This window comes from Bos indicus x Bos taurus, chromosome 5 (assembly GCF_003369695.1).
Source record: "Bos indicus x Bos taurus breed Angus x Brahman F1 hybrid chromosome 5, Bos_hybrid_MaternalHap_v2.0, whole genome shotgun sequence".
Lineage (NCBI taxonomy): Eukaryota > Metazoa > Chordata > Mammalia > Artiodactyla > Bovidae > Bos > Bos indicus x Bos taurus.
The window spans coordinates 100,609,709-100,626,493 of NC_040080.1; the positions used below are offsets into that span (position 1 = coordinate 100,609,709).

At 40.1% G+C, this 16,785-nt stretch overlaps 1 pseudogene; it reads right to left on the reverse strand.

Annotated features, from left to right (window-relative positions):
- Positions 1 to 5,675: 5,675 nt before the first annotated feature.
- Positions 5,676 to 5,793, reverse strand: LOC113893871 (annotated as a pseudogene).
- Between the last annotated feature and the right edge of the window lie 10,992 nt (positions 5,794 to 16,785).

The following is a 16,785-nucleotide window of genomic DNA, read 5'->3' on the forward strand; positions in this document are numbered from 1 at the left end:
AATGCCTTAATATGGAGATTAAGTATTAAATATTAAATTGCTAAGTCGTGTCTGACTCTTTGCGACCCCATGGACTGTAGCCCACCAGGGTTCTCTGTCCATGGATTTCCCAGGCAAGAATACTGGAGTGGGTTGCCATTTCATTCTCTAGGGATCTTCCCAACCCAAGAATAGAACCCAGGTCTCCTGCATTGCAGGCAGACTCTTACTATCTGAGCCATCAAGGAAGCCCAAAGATTTGTATCAAATCCAAAATACATTTTAACCTAAATCTTTGGAGTTTGGTTCAGATAGAATGTTTATAGGAACCATAGGTATATACTACAGAAACTCCTGTATAGATAGAACTTTCAAATATATATGATATCTCTATCTTTCTTTATCTAGATATATAAAGAAACAAACAAATGTATATGCTCATTTAGAGCATTAATTTAATATCTCAAGACACTCTACCTAGACAATTACTCTTGTATGGATGTGAGAGCTGGGCAATAAAAAAGGCTGAGAGTCAAAAAACTGATGCCCTTGAACTGTGGTGCTCAAGAGAACCACAAGAGAACTTCTCAAGAGAAGACTCTTGAGAGTCCCTTGGATAGCAAGGAGATCAAGACAGTTGATCCTAAAGGAAATCAACCTTAAATATTCATTAGAAGGACTGATGCTGAAGCTGAAGCTCCAGTACTTTGACCACCTTATGCTAGAAGCCGACTCATTGGAAAAGACCCTGATGCTGAGAAAGATTGAAAGTAGGAAGAGAGGGGGACGACAAAGGATGAGATGGTTGGATGGTATTGCCAACTCAACGGACATGAGTTTGAGCAAACTTCAGGAGATAGTGAAGGACAGGGCAGCCTGGCATGCTGCAATCCACAGAGTCAAAAAGAGTCAGGGACAACTCAGTGACTGAAGGACAAGATGAGGAATTATTTATGTGATTATTGGAAAATCACTATGGCCCTATGAAAGTTACTGAAGAAACAGAAGAAAATCTATAGATTTCATCTTTAGAGAAGTTGTTCATTTAAAACGACTCTCTGATAGTTTAACTTTCTAGTAATACAAATGTAAATAGGACTTTTCTTTGAGTAAAAAGTGTTAGAGATAATGAGATTCCAGTCCTCTATTCAATGCAAAAGTTCCCAACAGTTAAAAATGCAGATTTTGCTGAAAGGCTTCCCTGTTCCAGAGATGAGGAACTCACTACTTTGTAAGCATAGAATTCCAACCTTAACCTTAGATAAGTTTGAATTCTTCTTCTCCATTGTCCTTCTACCCCTCCAATTCAGTTGATCTCAGAGTCCTTTAGAGTCCAACTCCTTAATATTTTCCTCAATCTCCATGCCCATCACCACTGCCCTGTTTTACACACTCATCACTTCCAACTGCATTACTGAAATAGCCCAAACTTCCCAAGGAGTTGTCTCCACCCCTTCCAACCATTAATTCATGATGCTATCAGAGTAGCTTTTTAAAACATACATCTGATCCTCTGCTGCTTAAAACCATACTTCTTCAATTTATAGTAAAGACTTTGGTCCCAGCCTACCTTATTCTTCCTCTCCAAACTCATTCCTATATCTAACCTCAGTTCAGTTCATTTCAGTTGCTCAGTCGTGTCTGACTCTTTGCAACGCCATGGACTGCAGCACACCAGGCCTCCCTGTCCATCACCAACTCCAGAGTTTACTCAAACTCATGCCTATTGAGTTGATGATGCCATCCAGCATCATCCTCATCCTCATCCTCTGTTGTCCCCTTCTCCTCCTGCCCCCAGTCTTTCCCAGTATCAGGGCCTTTTCAAATGAGTCAGTTATTCGCATCAAGTGGTCAAAGGATTGGAGTTTCAGCTTCAGCATCAGTCCTTCCAATGAATACTCAGGACTGATTTACTTTAGGATAGACTGGTTGGATCTCCTTGAAGTCCAAGGGACTCTCAAGAGTCTTCTCCAACACCACAGTTCAAAAGCATCAATTCTTTGCACTCAGCTTTCTTTATAGTCCAACTCTCACATCCATACATAAACACTGGAAAAACCATAGCCTTGACTAGATGGACCTTTGTTGGCCAAGTAATGTCTCTGCTTTTGAATATGTTGTCTAGGTTGGTCATAACTTTCCTTCCAAGGAGTAAGCATCTTTTAATTTCATGGCTGCAATCACCATCTGCAGTGATTTTGGAGCCCAGAAAAATAAAGTCTAACACTGTTTCCACTGTTTCCCCATCTATTTGCCATGAAGTGATGGGACTGGATGCCATGATCTTTGTTTTCTGAATGTTGAGCTTTAAGCCAACTCTTTCACTCTCCTCTTTCACTTTCATCAAGAGGCTCTTTAGTTCTTCTTCACTTTCTGCCATAAAGATGATGTCATCTGCATATCTGAGGTTATTGATATTTCTCTCAGCAATCTTGATTCCAGTTTGTGGGTCATCCAGACCAGCGTTTTTCATGATGTACTCTGCGTGTAAGTTAAATAAGCAGGGTGACAATATACAGCCTTGACGTACTCCTTCCCCTATTTGGAACCAGTCTGTTGTTCCATGTCCAGTTCTAACTGTTGCTTCCTGACCTGCATGTAGGTTTCTCGAGAGGCAGGTCAGGTGGTCTGGTATTCCCATCTCTTTCAGAATTTTCCACAGTTTATTATAATCCACACAGTCAAAGGCTTTGGCATAGTCAATAAAGCAGAAATAGATGTTTCTCTGGAACTCTCTTCCTTTTTCGATGATCCAGCGGATGTTGGCTATTTGACCTCTGGTTCCTGTGCCTTTTCTAAAACCAGCTTGAACATCTGGTAGTTCACGGTTCACGTATTGTTGAAGCCTGGCTTGGAAAATTTTGAGCATTACTTTATTAGAATGTGATATGAGTGCAATTGTGCAGTAGTTTGAGCATTCTCTGCCACTGCCTTTCTTTGGGATTGGAATGAAAAACTGATTTTTTCCAGTCCTGTGGCCACTGCTGAGTTTTCCAAATTTGCTGGCATATTGAGTGCAGCACTTTCACAGCATCATCTTTTAGGATTTGGAATAGCTCAACTGTAATTCCATGACCTCCACTAGCTTTGCTCATAGTGATGCTTCCTAAGGCCTACTTGACTTCACATTCCAAGATGTCTGGCTCTAGGTGATTGATCACACCATCGTGATTATGTGGGTCATGAAGATCTTTTTGGATAGTTCTTCTGTGTATTCTTGCCACTTCTTCTTAATACCTTCTGCTTCTGTTAAGTCCATACCATTTCTGTCCTTTATTGAGCCCATCTCAATATGAAATGTTCCCTTGGTGTCTCTAATTTTCTTGAAGAGATCTCTAGTCTTTCCCATTCTATTGTTTTCCTCTATTTCTTTGCATTGATCCCTGAGGAAGGCTTTCTTATCTCTCCTTGTTATTCTTTGGAACTCTGCATTCAAATGGGTATATCTTTCCTTTTCTCGTTTACTTTTCGCTTCTCTTCTCTTCACAGCTATTTGTAAGACCTCCTCAGACAGCCATTTTGCTTTTTTGCATTTCTTTTTCTTGGGGATGGTCTTGATCCCTGTCTCCTGTATAATATCATGAACCTCCATCCATAGTTCATCAGGCACTCTGTCTATCAGATCTAGTCCCTTAAATCTATTTCTCACTTCCACTGTACAATCATAAGGGATTTGATTTAGGTCATACCTGAATGGTCTAGTGGTTTTCCCTACTTTCTTCAATTTAAGTCTGAATTTGGCAATAAGGAGTTCATGATCTGAGCCACAGTCAGCTCCCTGTCTTGTTTTTGCTGACTGTTTAGAGCTTCTCCATCTTTGGCTGCAAGGAATATAATCATTCTGATTTAGGTGTTGACCATCTGGTGATGTCCATGTGTAGAGTCTTCTCTTGTGTTGTTGGAAGAGGGTGTTTGCTATGACCAGTGTATTCTCTTGTCAAAACTCTATTAGCCTTTGCCCTGCTTCATTCTGTACTCCAAGGCCAAATTTGCCTGTTACTCCAGGTGTTTCTTGACTTTGTACTTTTGCATTCCAATCACCTACAATGAAAAGGACATCTTTTGGGGGTGTTAGTTCTAGAATGTCTTGTAGTTCTTCATAGAACCGTTCAACTTCAGCTTCTTCAGCATTACTGGTCAGGGTATAGACTTGGATTACCGTGATGTTGAATTGTTTGCCTTGGAATCGAACAAAGATCATTCTGTTGTTTTTGAGATTGCATCCAAGTACTGCATTTCAGACTCTTTTGTTGACTATGGTGGCCACTCCATTTCTTCTAAGGGATTCTTGCCTACAGTAGTAGATATAAGGGTCATCGAGCTACTTCACTTTCATTTTTCACTTTAATGCATTGGAGAAGGAAATGGCAACCCACTCCAGTTTTCTTGCTTGGAGAATCCCAGGGACAGGGAAGTCTGGTGGGCTGCCGTCTATGGGGTCGCACAGAGTCGGACACGACTGAAGTGACTTAGCCGCAGCAAGTTAAATTCACCCATTCTAGTCCATTTTAGTTTGCTGATTACTAGAATGTCAACGTGCACTCTTGCCATCTCCTGTTTGACCACTTCCAATTTGCCTTGGTTCATGGACCTAACATAGAAAAGGCAATGGCACTCCACTCCAGTACTCTTTTGCCTGGAAAATCTCATGGATGGAGCCATCTGTTAGGCTTCAGTCTATGGGATCACTACGAGTCGGACACGACTGAGCGACTTCAGTTTCACTTTTCACTTTCAAGCATTGGAGAAGGAAATGGCAACCCACTCCAGTGCTCTTGCCTGGAGAATCCCAGGGATGGGGGAGCCTGGTGGGCTGCCGTGTATGGGGTCGCACACAGTCGGACAGGACTGAAGCGACTTAGCAGCAGCAGCAGCAGCAGCAGGGACCTAACATTCCAGGTTCCTATGCAATATTGCTCTTAAAGCATCGGACCTTGCTTCCATACCAGTCACATCCACAACTGGGTGTTTTTGCTTTGGCTCTGTCTCTTCATTCTTTCTGGAGTTATTTCTCCACTGATCTCCAGTAACAGATTGGGCACCTACCAATCTGGGGAGTTCATCTTTCAGTGTCCTATTTTTGCCTTTTCAAACTGTTCATAGGGTTCTCAAGGCAAGAATACTGAAGTGGTTTGCCATTCCCTTCTCAAGTGGACCACATTTCGTCAGAACTCTTCACCGTGACCTGTTTGTCCTGGGTGGCCCTACACGGCATGCTCATAGTTTCATTGAGTTAGACAAGGCTGTGCTCCATGTGATTAGATTGGTTAGTTTTCTGTGATTGTGGTTTTCAGTCTGTCTGCCCTCTGATGGAGAAGGATAAGAGGCTTATGTAAGCTTCCAGATGGGAGAGACTGACTGAGGGGGAAACTGGGTCTAGTTCTGATGGGCGGGGCATGCTCAGTAAATCATTAATCAAATTTTCTGTTGATGGGTGGAGCTGTGTTCCCTTACTGCCATTTGAAGTAAAGTGAAGTCACTCAGTCGTGTCTGACTCTTTGCGACCCCATGGACTGTAGCCTACAAGGCTCCTCTGTCCATGGAATTTTCCAGGCAAGAGTACTGGAGTGGGTTGCCGTTTCCTTCTCCAGGGCATCTTCCTGGACCAGGGAGTGAACCCGGATCTCCAGCATTGCAGGCAGACGCTTTACCGTCTGAGCCACCAGGGAAGCCTAAAATTAAAAAAAAAAAAAAAAAGCCTACAGCACCAGGCATTCCCAGGTGGTCTCCCATCCAAGTACTAACAGGCCCGACCCTGCTTAGCTTCTGAGATTAGACAAGATCGGGCGCGTTCAGGGTGGTATGGCCGTAGACTCCTGCTATTTACCTGTGGCCAAACTATGGTGGAGGTAATGAAGATAATGGTGACCTCCTTCGAAAGGTCCCATGCATGTACTGCTACACTCAGTGCCCCCAACCCTGCAGCAGGCCACCACTGACACATGCCTCCACTGGAGACTCCTAGACACTCACAAGCAAGTGAATGTCTATATCTAACCTCAGTTACATCCTGTATTCCAGCATTGTGAATAACCTAATAATTTGTAAAGAGCTAGCATTTCCTCATGCCTCCCTATCTTTCTATGTGTGATTCCTTCTATCTGAAATGTCTCCTCAACCCTCTTATGGCCAAGCTAATTTTTCAAAAATTCAGCTTTGTATCATTTATCCTGTGAAGCTGTCACAGTCTATAGGCATACCTTGCACTCTTCACATTGAATTAGAATTGTTTTTCCTCTTTGGTTTTCCCACTAGATTGTGAGCCTTGTATCTCATCTCCTATGGTACCTATATTATTATTTTTTCCTGTTGTTCAGTCATGTTCAATTCTTTGTGATCCCATGGACTGCAGCTTGCCAGGCTCCTCTGTCCTTCACTATCTCCTGGAATTTGTTCAAATTCATCTGCATTGAGTCTGTGATACTATCTAACTATCTCATCCTGTGCCGCCCCCTGTTCCTTTTGCTTTCCATCTTTCCCAGCATTGGCGTCTTTTCCATGAGTTGGCTCTAGTACTATTATAGGAACTGAACTATAGCTAGGTACTCAGTTTTGAATGAACATGAGAAATTTTTTCTGTTAAGCCAAAAATTATTTGAAGACAGCTATTATAATATTAAAAAGCAGAGATATTACCTTGCCAACAAAGGTCCATCTAGTCAAGGCTATGGTTTTTCCAGTGGTCATGTATGGATGTGAGAGTTGGACTGTGAGGAAAGCTGAGCGCCGAAGAATTGATGCTTTTGAACTGTGGTGTTGGAGAAGACTCTTGAGAGTCCCTTGGACTGCAAGGAGATCCAACCAGTCCATCCTGAAGGAGACCAGTCCTGGGTGTTCATTAGAAGGACTGATGCTGAGGCTGAAACTCCAATACTTTGGCCACGTCATGCGAAGAGTTGGCTCACTGGAAAAGACCCTGATGCTGGGAGGGATTGAGGGCAGGAGGAGAAGGGGACAACAGAGGATGAGATGGCTGGATGGCATCTCTGACTCGATGCACATGAGTTTGGGGGAGTCGGTGATGGACAGGGAGGCCTGGTGTGCTGCAATTCATGGGGTCATAAAGAGTCAGACAGGACTGATGGACTGAACTGAACTGATTATGACTAATGGGCTTCCCAGGTGGCATTAGTGGTAAAGAACCCACCTGCCAATCAGGATACATAGGAGACTCAGGCTGGATCCCTGGGTCGGGAAGATCCCTTGGAGAAGGGCACTGCAACTCCTGCAGTATTCTTGCCCGGAGAATCCCATGGACAGGGCAGCTTGGCCGGCTACAGTCCTTAGGGTTGCAAAGAGTCCGACACGACTGAAGCGACTTGGCATGCATGTACATGTCTTAGCTTAAAAAGTTAAGACTGCTGAAAACTCTACCATGCTAATAATTAGCTCTGAAAGACCAATCCTTACAAAAGTCTTTCATTTCTACTTAGAATTATTTAGGAAGGTGTTCGCAGGATCTAGAGAGCAAATATGGCGTGAGTGTGCGCTCAGTTGCGTTGGACTCTTTGCGACCATCCGCCAGGCTCTTCTGTCCATGTGGATTCCCCAGGCAAGAATACTGGAGTGGGTTGCTATGCCCTCCCCCAGTGTATCTTCCCCACCCAGGGACTGAACCGGAGTCTCTTATTGGCAGGCGAGTTCTTTACCACTAGTGGCACCTGGGAGAATGGCGCCACCTTCTACATGGAAGAATAAGTCCGTATGGAGCAATGAGAAGAGATACGTGTACCTACTTTTCAAAAAAGGTCAACCTGTTAACAAAATCACCGTCAAACTTTCTGTGCCTTCCCAGTTTGAAAGTAGATATGGCACATGAATACCTGTGATATTATTTTTCTATACTTCACTGTATTTTTAAAATTTTCAAAATGAAAACTAAAAATAACTTTGAAAAGCTATGTAGAAACTTTCTTTTGCCTTGCCCCACTGCTTGACTTAAATCCTTACCCATTTATTAAAGTTATAAATAAGAGTATGTACTGTATGTGAGGTTTATTTGTTTGTCAATATGAAGTGTCTACTGAGGCTTCTAGTGTATTTTTCAAAATGGTTTTTACCTCTTCCAATGTAAGTACTAAAACTATTTAACTCTTCAGAAGCTATTGTCCCTTTTTTTTTTTTTTTTTTTACAGCACTGGAAGAAATGGAGGATAAGTGCTGCTCTCTCCATTTTGGAGATGAGTGGATGCAGTTGTAAATGCATCACTGTCTGGCTCTGTGTCTTTCTGAATCACTACATCAAGGTCCCTGAAATGGTAACATTTTATGGCCTACAAAAAGTTTCATCATTAACTACCTTCTTATCTTCTATCCCTCCCCCCCAAGTGTCATGCTCAGTCGTTCGGACGTGTCCAACTCTTTGAGGCCCCATGGACTGGCTCATGGAATTTTCCAAGCAAAAATACTGGCATGGGTTGTCATTTCTTCCTCCAGGGAATTTTCCTGACCAGGGATTTATCCCTGCATCTCCTGCATCAGCAGGCAGATTCTTTACCTCTTGAGTCACCTGGGAAGCCCTACGGCCCATGTATAATAACTTAAATAAGTACAGCTTTCAGAATTTATTGGTAAAGTATAATTTTTGTTTACTATTTAGACTTCTAGAGATAAACTTTAAAGCCTAGTTACTAAGATTAATTAGGAGGGAAAGTATTATAATTTAAATTACTTTTGACTTACTTCTTCCAATTACTGATTTATGCTAAGTTGAGAATTGCTACATATTTTGGATATATATCTAACTGTTAGATTCTAGTCTATTTGTGGTTATCAGTATGTCTTTTAGAATCTTAGAAACAATCATATAGAACATAAATTTATTTTTAAACATGCTCTCAAGGTATCTAAATCATTATTTTTGGATTTTAGTGTCAGGAGGCAATAGCCTGATTGTTTTGGTTAGAAATTCATTGTGTGGTTTTTGCATCTATATGGAGGATCTGATAGGCTCCATCTATAATAAGCGGCTTATTCAGTATGTTAATTTTTTAAATGCTGCTCAAAAAAAGAGGCTGCCTTCTTCTGATAAACCCCAGACTTTAATAACATGTCCTCTGAATTAATTCTATAAATGCAGTACTAAAGTTCAGCACAGCGATCTAGGCTGTTTAATTAGCTCACAGCTGCACTGCTGGGATAACATTTCTTGTTGAGGAGTTAGCTTGGTTTTCATTTGGGCTCTGGTTCATAGTTCAGTGGTCATTTGAAGCATTCTTAAAGAATTGCTTGTATTTGCTTTTAAGGAAGACCATATACTCTCTTGCTTGATCATTACTCAGAAACACTTACTAGTAATCTTGTCATGATTACTTTATAGCTGTTGATTTGGCCTTAATATAATAAATGGTGGCAATCTTCTAGACATAGAAGGAGCCTGTGGGATCAAAAAATTATCTGAGTTACTAGTTTAACTAGTATGTAAGTCACACAGAGCTTAAATCTCAAGTGCTTTACTATTTCAAAATTCATTAAGCTTTTAAAATCTCCTTTTTAATGATGAATATTTGTTGTTCAGTCCCTCAGTTGTGTCTAACTCTTTGTGACCCCATGGACTACTGCACACCAGGCTTCCCTGTCCTTCACCAACTTCCAGAGCTTGCTCAAACTCATGTCCATTGCGTTGGTGATGTCATCCAACCATCTTGTCCTCTGTCATCCCCTTCTCCTCCCACCTTCAATCTTTCCCAGAATCAGGGTCTTTTCTAAGAGTCAACTCTTCACGTCAGGTGGCCAAAGTATTGGAGCTTCAACTTCAGCATCAGTCCTTCCAATGCATATTCAGGGTTGATTTCCTTTAGGATTGACTGGTTGGATTTCCTTTCAGTCCAAAAGACTCTCAAGAGTCTTCTCCAACACCACAGTTTGAAAGTATCAATTCTCCAGTGCTCAGCCTTCTTTATGGTCCAACTCTCACATCTATACATGACTACTGGTGATGAAGAATATAGATTATAAAATTTTAATAAAATCCCTTTTAAGCTGTATTCAATTTGACTATATTTTCTACATTTCCCAGTAAAATGTATTATTTGCACATATACTACGAAATATAAAGACAATATAAAATGTGGCAGATTAAATGGGAGTTGAATATAAATACATATTCATTTAATGTCTACTAGAAAAAAATTACATGATTTAATTTTATACTTACAGCCACACTAGAAGACTGTCTCCATTTACACAGGGGAGAACTGAAGAATCAGAATAGTTAAGGCACTTGTTCAAAGTCACATAACTGGCAAATTTCAGAACTGGGATTTGAATCCAGGCCTGATTTCCATCAAAGCTCAAGCTGTTTCTAAATGTCATATTGCCTCCTCCTCAAACCCAAGTTTAAGATTCATCTTTCACATAATATTCAGTTTAATTCTCTTGGCATGAGTTTACACAATGTGTACTATACTGTCACATATTTAGGTATTTCTTTGGAATTATTTTTATTGTTACTTCATGACTTGTTGAGGCTACTGGATGCACATATTCCCTGGGTCCAGACACTATATGTTCTACTTCTTTTTATGCCTCCCAGCAAGAACTACTTTGGACAAATGATACAATCTTTTACACTGGTTTTATCTCTGATTACAGAGATCTTTAGTTAAAATAGGACTACCTCAATGAAGACCTCAATGAAGAAGGCTGAGTGCCAAAGAACTGATGCTTTCGAATTGTGGTGCTGGAGAAGGCTCTTGAGAGTCCTCCCTTGGACATCAAGGAGATCCAACCAGTCAATCCTAAAGGAAGTCAACCTTGAATCTTCATTGGAAGGACTGAGGCTGAAGCTGAAGCTCCAATACTTTGGCCACCTAATGCAATGAACCGACTCATTGGAAAAGACCCTGGTACTGGGAAAGATTGGCAGGAGGAGAAGGGGGCGTCAGAGAATGAGATGATTGGACGGCATCACCAACTTAATGGACATGAGTTTGAGCAAAGTCTGGGAGATAGTGAAGGAAAGGGAAGCCTAGCATGCTACAGCCCATGGTGTCACAAAGAGTCAGACATGACTTAGTGACTGAACAACCTCAAAAAAACGTTCCCAGGAATACAGAAGGCCATGTACGCATGCTTTATCAGTAGAATAATGATAATTCAAAGAGAATTTAACACCCCAAACCAAAATGATAAAATTTTCATCCTTGTTGGTAGATTATTTAGTGTTGAAGTATTGTTGTAGTCCTATAAACAAGGCACTATTACTTGGGGAAAATAATTTTGCTGTGTTATACTCTTTATTCAATGGTAAAGTGGCTTCATATAGCTTACACTGAAACAAGGAATGTAAGAAATATTTTAAAATTTAAATATAAAACGTTAGGTGAATTATATAAGAAATGAAATGACAGTGGCCAGACATACAACTCAATTCAGGGACTGTGTGTGATGGTAGCAGAACATTAAAAGGGGGCTAGAGTTTGGAACTGGGAAAGCCAGAGAGGCAGACAAAGTGAAAATCTTGAGAAGACAAGGTAATCAGCCATCAGAGCATTTTTTTAAGAAACAGGCATAAGTAAAATTCAAGATGAACCAGGGAGGTGGAAACTAAGCAATAAGCAAGCAGAAGTGAGTATAAATAGATGTGAGAAGTAAGTCTACTCACTGGGTCAGAAACTGGAGAGGCAAGCAGAAGATCATGAGGACACGGTCACTGGAGTTTAAAGAGCTACTGAAAAGAGTATTTACCAGCACGGTTACTGGCAGAGTGTGAGAACCCGGAAGCCATAGATTCCAAAGGAGAAAGGCAAAGCAAAGAGTCAGATCTTGGACTTCTAGGGGCTTCCCCGGTGGCTCAGATGGTAAAGAATCTGCCTGCAATGCCGGAGACCTGAGTTCGTTCCCTGCGTCGGGAAGATCCCCTGGAGAAGGAAAGGGCGACTCACTCCAGTATTCTTGCCTTGAGAATTCCACAGACAGAGGAGCCTGGCAGGCTACAGTCCATGGGGTCAAAAGAGTCGGACACAGTTGAGGTGACTAACACTTTCACTCACTGGACTTCTAGCCTGCAGAATTGTAAGAAAGTAAAGTACCTTAAGTCATCCATCCAGCATGTGGTGTGTTATTATGGCAGCCCTGGCTGACTAATACAGTCCAATTATCAGTGCCCATGACCATCCCTACTGAGAACTGCACCAGACTCCCCTGAACTCTTAACAACTGTAACCACAATGGGAAACCCCAGCTCTGAGTCACCAGAGAATATTGTGCAAACCTACATTGCTATAAAATTGTATGCTAAATTTGCCTGGGCCTTGAGTAACATTTTATCCTTTGCTCACCCTTCAGTTTCTTTCAGCAGCCCATTCCAGTCCTTCCTTAACCTTATTCAGTCCTGGCTTATGACCATAAACACCTATGACTGTATAATGAATATTAAGATGGCATTTGTGTGCCTGTGGCACCCCTCCCCTAAACTTCAAGTTTTACTTTTCTCACACTCTTTTCTTCTTGCCTTTTTCTTCTACATCAGAGAAAGAGATGCTCCTTTTTCTTTCCAAGGTGACTCCCCTCTGTTTTAGAACCTATCTTATTCTGATCTGCACACTCCCCTGCATTATCAGCTTTCCTCACCATCAAAACCACATATATCAACAAATTGACTTTCTCTGACCTGGTTTTTTGATGATTGGTAAATTGGCTTTTTTTTTTTTCAACATAGCTCACCCTTGAACACATGCGTTTGGGTTCACTTATACGTGGATTTTTTTTTTTTTTTTGGTACATACATATACTATAGTACTGCTCCATTTGCAGTTGATTGGATCTGAGGATTCAGAACCTCTGGCACAGAAGGAGGGCTGACTCTAAAGTTATAGGCGGATTTTCAACTTCTGGGAGTGTGGGTGCTCCTTAACAGCTGTGTTGTTCAAGGTTTAACTTTATTTATACCTGGAAGAAAAAAAAAAAGACCCTGAAAGGAGTTCCCTCAGGTCACCAGAATAAAAGAACAAGGCAGTGAATAAACATTTAGAATTCATCACTGGAGAAGTGATAGTTCATTTGTTTATTTATTTCAAACTAATTTTATTTTAATCACCTATTATGTGCCAGATCTTATTAAGCCTGGCATGTAATAAATGTTTAATAAAAGTTTCTTTGTATAAAAAGATAGATTAATTACTATGTCGATGCTAATGCCTCCTAAGTAGGTATCGTCCATGTTTTTCTTCCTTAGTAAGCTGGTAGGATAACTGTCAAGATCAACAAATGATTAATGAATAAATTAATGATTAACATTATCCTTACCCTCAAGGGTCTGAAGTCATGCAAATAGGTAAATTTTATGAAAGTTTGGATAGAAATGCTCAAGTAGAAGAACTTACTGTTGGAAACAGGGAAAGACAAAGAAGAACTAATGAAAAACACAATAAGAGAATGTCATGACAAAGGGGGGAAACAGAGACCGTGAGGTGCATCAAAGTCACCTAAAGGAACTGCCAAAAATGTAGGTCCTGAGGTTCACTCCAAACAGTCTGAATCAGAAGCTCTGCCACTGTGGCTCCAGGAACCCGCACAGCTAAGTTCACACAGGTGATTCTGCCCCACATTCTAATATCTTGAGAAACAAAGGAGGAGTTTCAAAGGAAAGGTAGGCAATAAAGAAAAATTATATAAAACCATTGTGGTGCTGGAGAAGACTCTTGAGAGTCCCTTGGACAGCAAGGAGATCCAACCAGTCAATCCTAAAGGAAATCAACCCTGAATATTCATTGGAAAGACTGATGCTGAAGCTCTAATACTTTGGCCACCTGATGGGAAGAGACAACTCACTGGAAAAGACTAATGATGGGAATGATTGAGGGCAGGAGGAGAAGGGGCGGCAGAGGATGAGATGGTTGGATGGCATCACCAACTCAATGGACGTGAGTTTGAGTGAACTCCGGGAGATAGTGAAGGACAAGGAAGACTGGGGTGTTGCAGTTTACCGGGGTCACAAAGAATCAGACACAATTTAGTGACTGAACAACAACAACAACAACATAAGCACTAAATAATCTGAAAAATGTAAAATGTACCACAGATGTGAGAAAATCCTTCTGATTTTCCTATTTTTAGCATAAAAAGATACTGAAGTAAACACAGATCAGGGAGGGTGGAGCAGAAAGCTGTAAGTCTGGACCCTTGATGTCTGTTCAACAGCTAAATCAATCATATTATCACCTACCCCTGAACTTTTAGTGTGAGAATAAGTCCCTACTTATTAATGAAATAAAAATATTTTTTCTTGTTTATAGCACATTCACTTTGTAATAAGGGATAAAGACTACATGCTTACTAATAATAATGACAACATTTATTGAGCATTTAGTACACACCAAATATTCTAAGAGCTGTACATAAACAACTCACCAAACGTCACAACAAGCCTAGATGCACCATAACTCACCATTACTAATGGAAAAATAAATGAGTTACTCAAGGTGAAATATAACAAAGGTAGAAATCTGTTTCATAGATAATAAAGTTTTAGTCACTCAGTTGTGTCCAACTCTTTTGTTACCCATGGACTGTAGCCCACCAGGCTCCTCTGTCCATGAAATTCTCCAGGCAAGAATTACTGGAGTGGGTTGTCATTTACTTCTTCAGGGGATCTTGCCAACCCAGAGATTGAACCTGGGTCTCCTGTACTGCAGGCAGATTCTTTACTACCTGAGCCAGCAGGGAAGCCCATAGATAATACAAGGATAGGAAAATGGATATGGTAAATGTGTTTATTCTCAGTACATTTCCTGGCATTTCTATTGCCCATCTTATTTTGCATTAATTTGAATCTCCTAGACATTTTGTGGCACAAATCAGGTCCAAATCCTCCTGTAGGAAGTCTTCCTCAACATTTAAGTAAGAGCTCCTCCTTCTTTTTTTTGATTCTGTGGAATTTAGATTTAGTGCCATAACCCATGACCTAGATATTACATATGGGGTAGAAAAAAAAAAAAAAAGCCTTATACCTTGAAGAGTACAGGATGTTAAATAATTCCATCAAATTTTGACATCTAACTGTTCACATTTTTCATCTATAAAAATTTTCCATTCTGTGACTTGAAAATTCTTATTCTAGGGTTACCTGTAATCACCCATGATTTAATTCAGACCTAATAGATAACAGTTCTCTGTTGTTTTCAGCTAAGTAATGTTTCTCTTCATCTCTCTCTCTCTGGTGATCCAGGTTAATGGAAATTTGAGAACACACACAACTACTTTCTATGAAGCACTGAATATTTTTCCTCTCCTGCCTCTGTACACCTGTCAGCTTTCTTTAACAGTCTGCGGTGATTAGAAGTGACACATTCACATATGTATAAATGTGTATTTTGGGAAATGATATGGTTTTAAAAATATGCTGCTGTTGGTATGTCTTTATTTTGTCCCCTTGCTAGATGCATGTGAAAGAATTTTCAAGGGAATAAAGATTCAAATGCTTCCATTTACACTTAATTACATTGAGGGTTTTAGAAAATTCTCTCCATGAGTTATACGAGATTAGTTCATATTGAATTGGTCAACTTATCAGAAAAGATGTCAATAGTTTAGATTTATGCCACTAAATGGAACATTTGGAAAAAACTCTGATGCTGGGAAAGATTGAAAGCAGAAGAGGGTGACACAGGATGAGATGGTTGGATGGCATCACCAGTTCAATGAACATGAACTTGGGCAAACCCTGGGAGATGGTGAGGGACACGGAAGCCTGGCATGCTGTAATCCATGGGGTCACCAAGAGTCAGACATGACTTGGCGACTGAACAACAAAATGGAACATACTTTTAACAGTTCGCAAAATACATCATTTTGAATACACAGTCTGTCTTCAAACAATGTTAACATTTCCAATGGTAACTTGCCATAGGATTTAAATATCTTTATATACTGTTTTCACTGTAACTAAAAAAGATATTTAAATTGTATTCAAATAATTTTGCAAAATTAAGTATTTCAACAATAAATTGTATCATTATATTGTTCTTATGCGGTGATATATCTCCGGATCAATTAAACCCATAAAATAAGTGAAGTATAAGATTAAAAGGATATGATTATATCAAACACAGTGGCATCTTGTAAGTAGCTCCATTTTTTACATAAATGCTATTTAAGAAGACCAAAACTCTTGATTTTTAACAATGAAAAATATGCCATTAAGAAGGTTTCATTGCGAAACTTTTGGGAGAAAAAGATGAATTTCCTAATTTAATGTGTACAATTATTTATATATTGCTTTCTACTTGAATGAAAATATAAAAACCAAATAACACAGTATAATCATCTTAACTATGACAGTAAAAGTATACTATTGCATGTAACTCACATGTCATTAAAATGCATATAAATATGTTCTGGGATAAGGAAATCCTATGGACAGAGGTTGCAGCCCATGGGGTCACAAGAGTCGGACAGGACTTAGCGGCTAAGCCACCAGCCATATATGTATATGAGCCCCATACATGAAAACGCTATTGAAACCATGTTCTAAAGTGAAGATGCTGAGTAACTTTTCACAACCACAACACTTTAACAGCATATATTTTATTATCTGCGACTGCAACAAACCCACAAAGTGAACAGATCCTAGTTTAATCTATTACCCATTTTGCTAGTGCACTATAGTAATGAATCATATATTACTTTAATGTCAAATTCTTGATTAAAGTAGAATACATAATTCAATTTTCTATTGGAGGAAAAGTTGGACAAAAGCCAGTGGTTCTTAAATGTCTCTAAGCCGTTTAGAAAAGTTAATCTGTTCTTCTGTTAAGAAGTTTAGAAATAGTGTCAGGAATGGCTGTTGTACCCACCACCAATTTT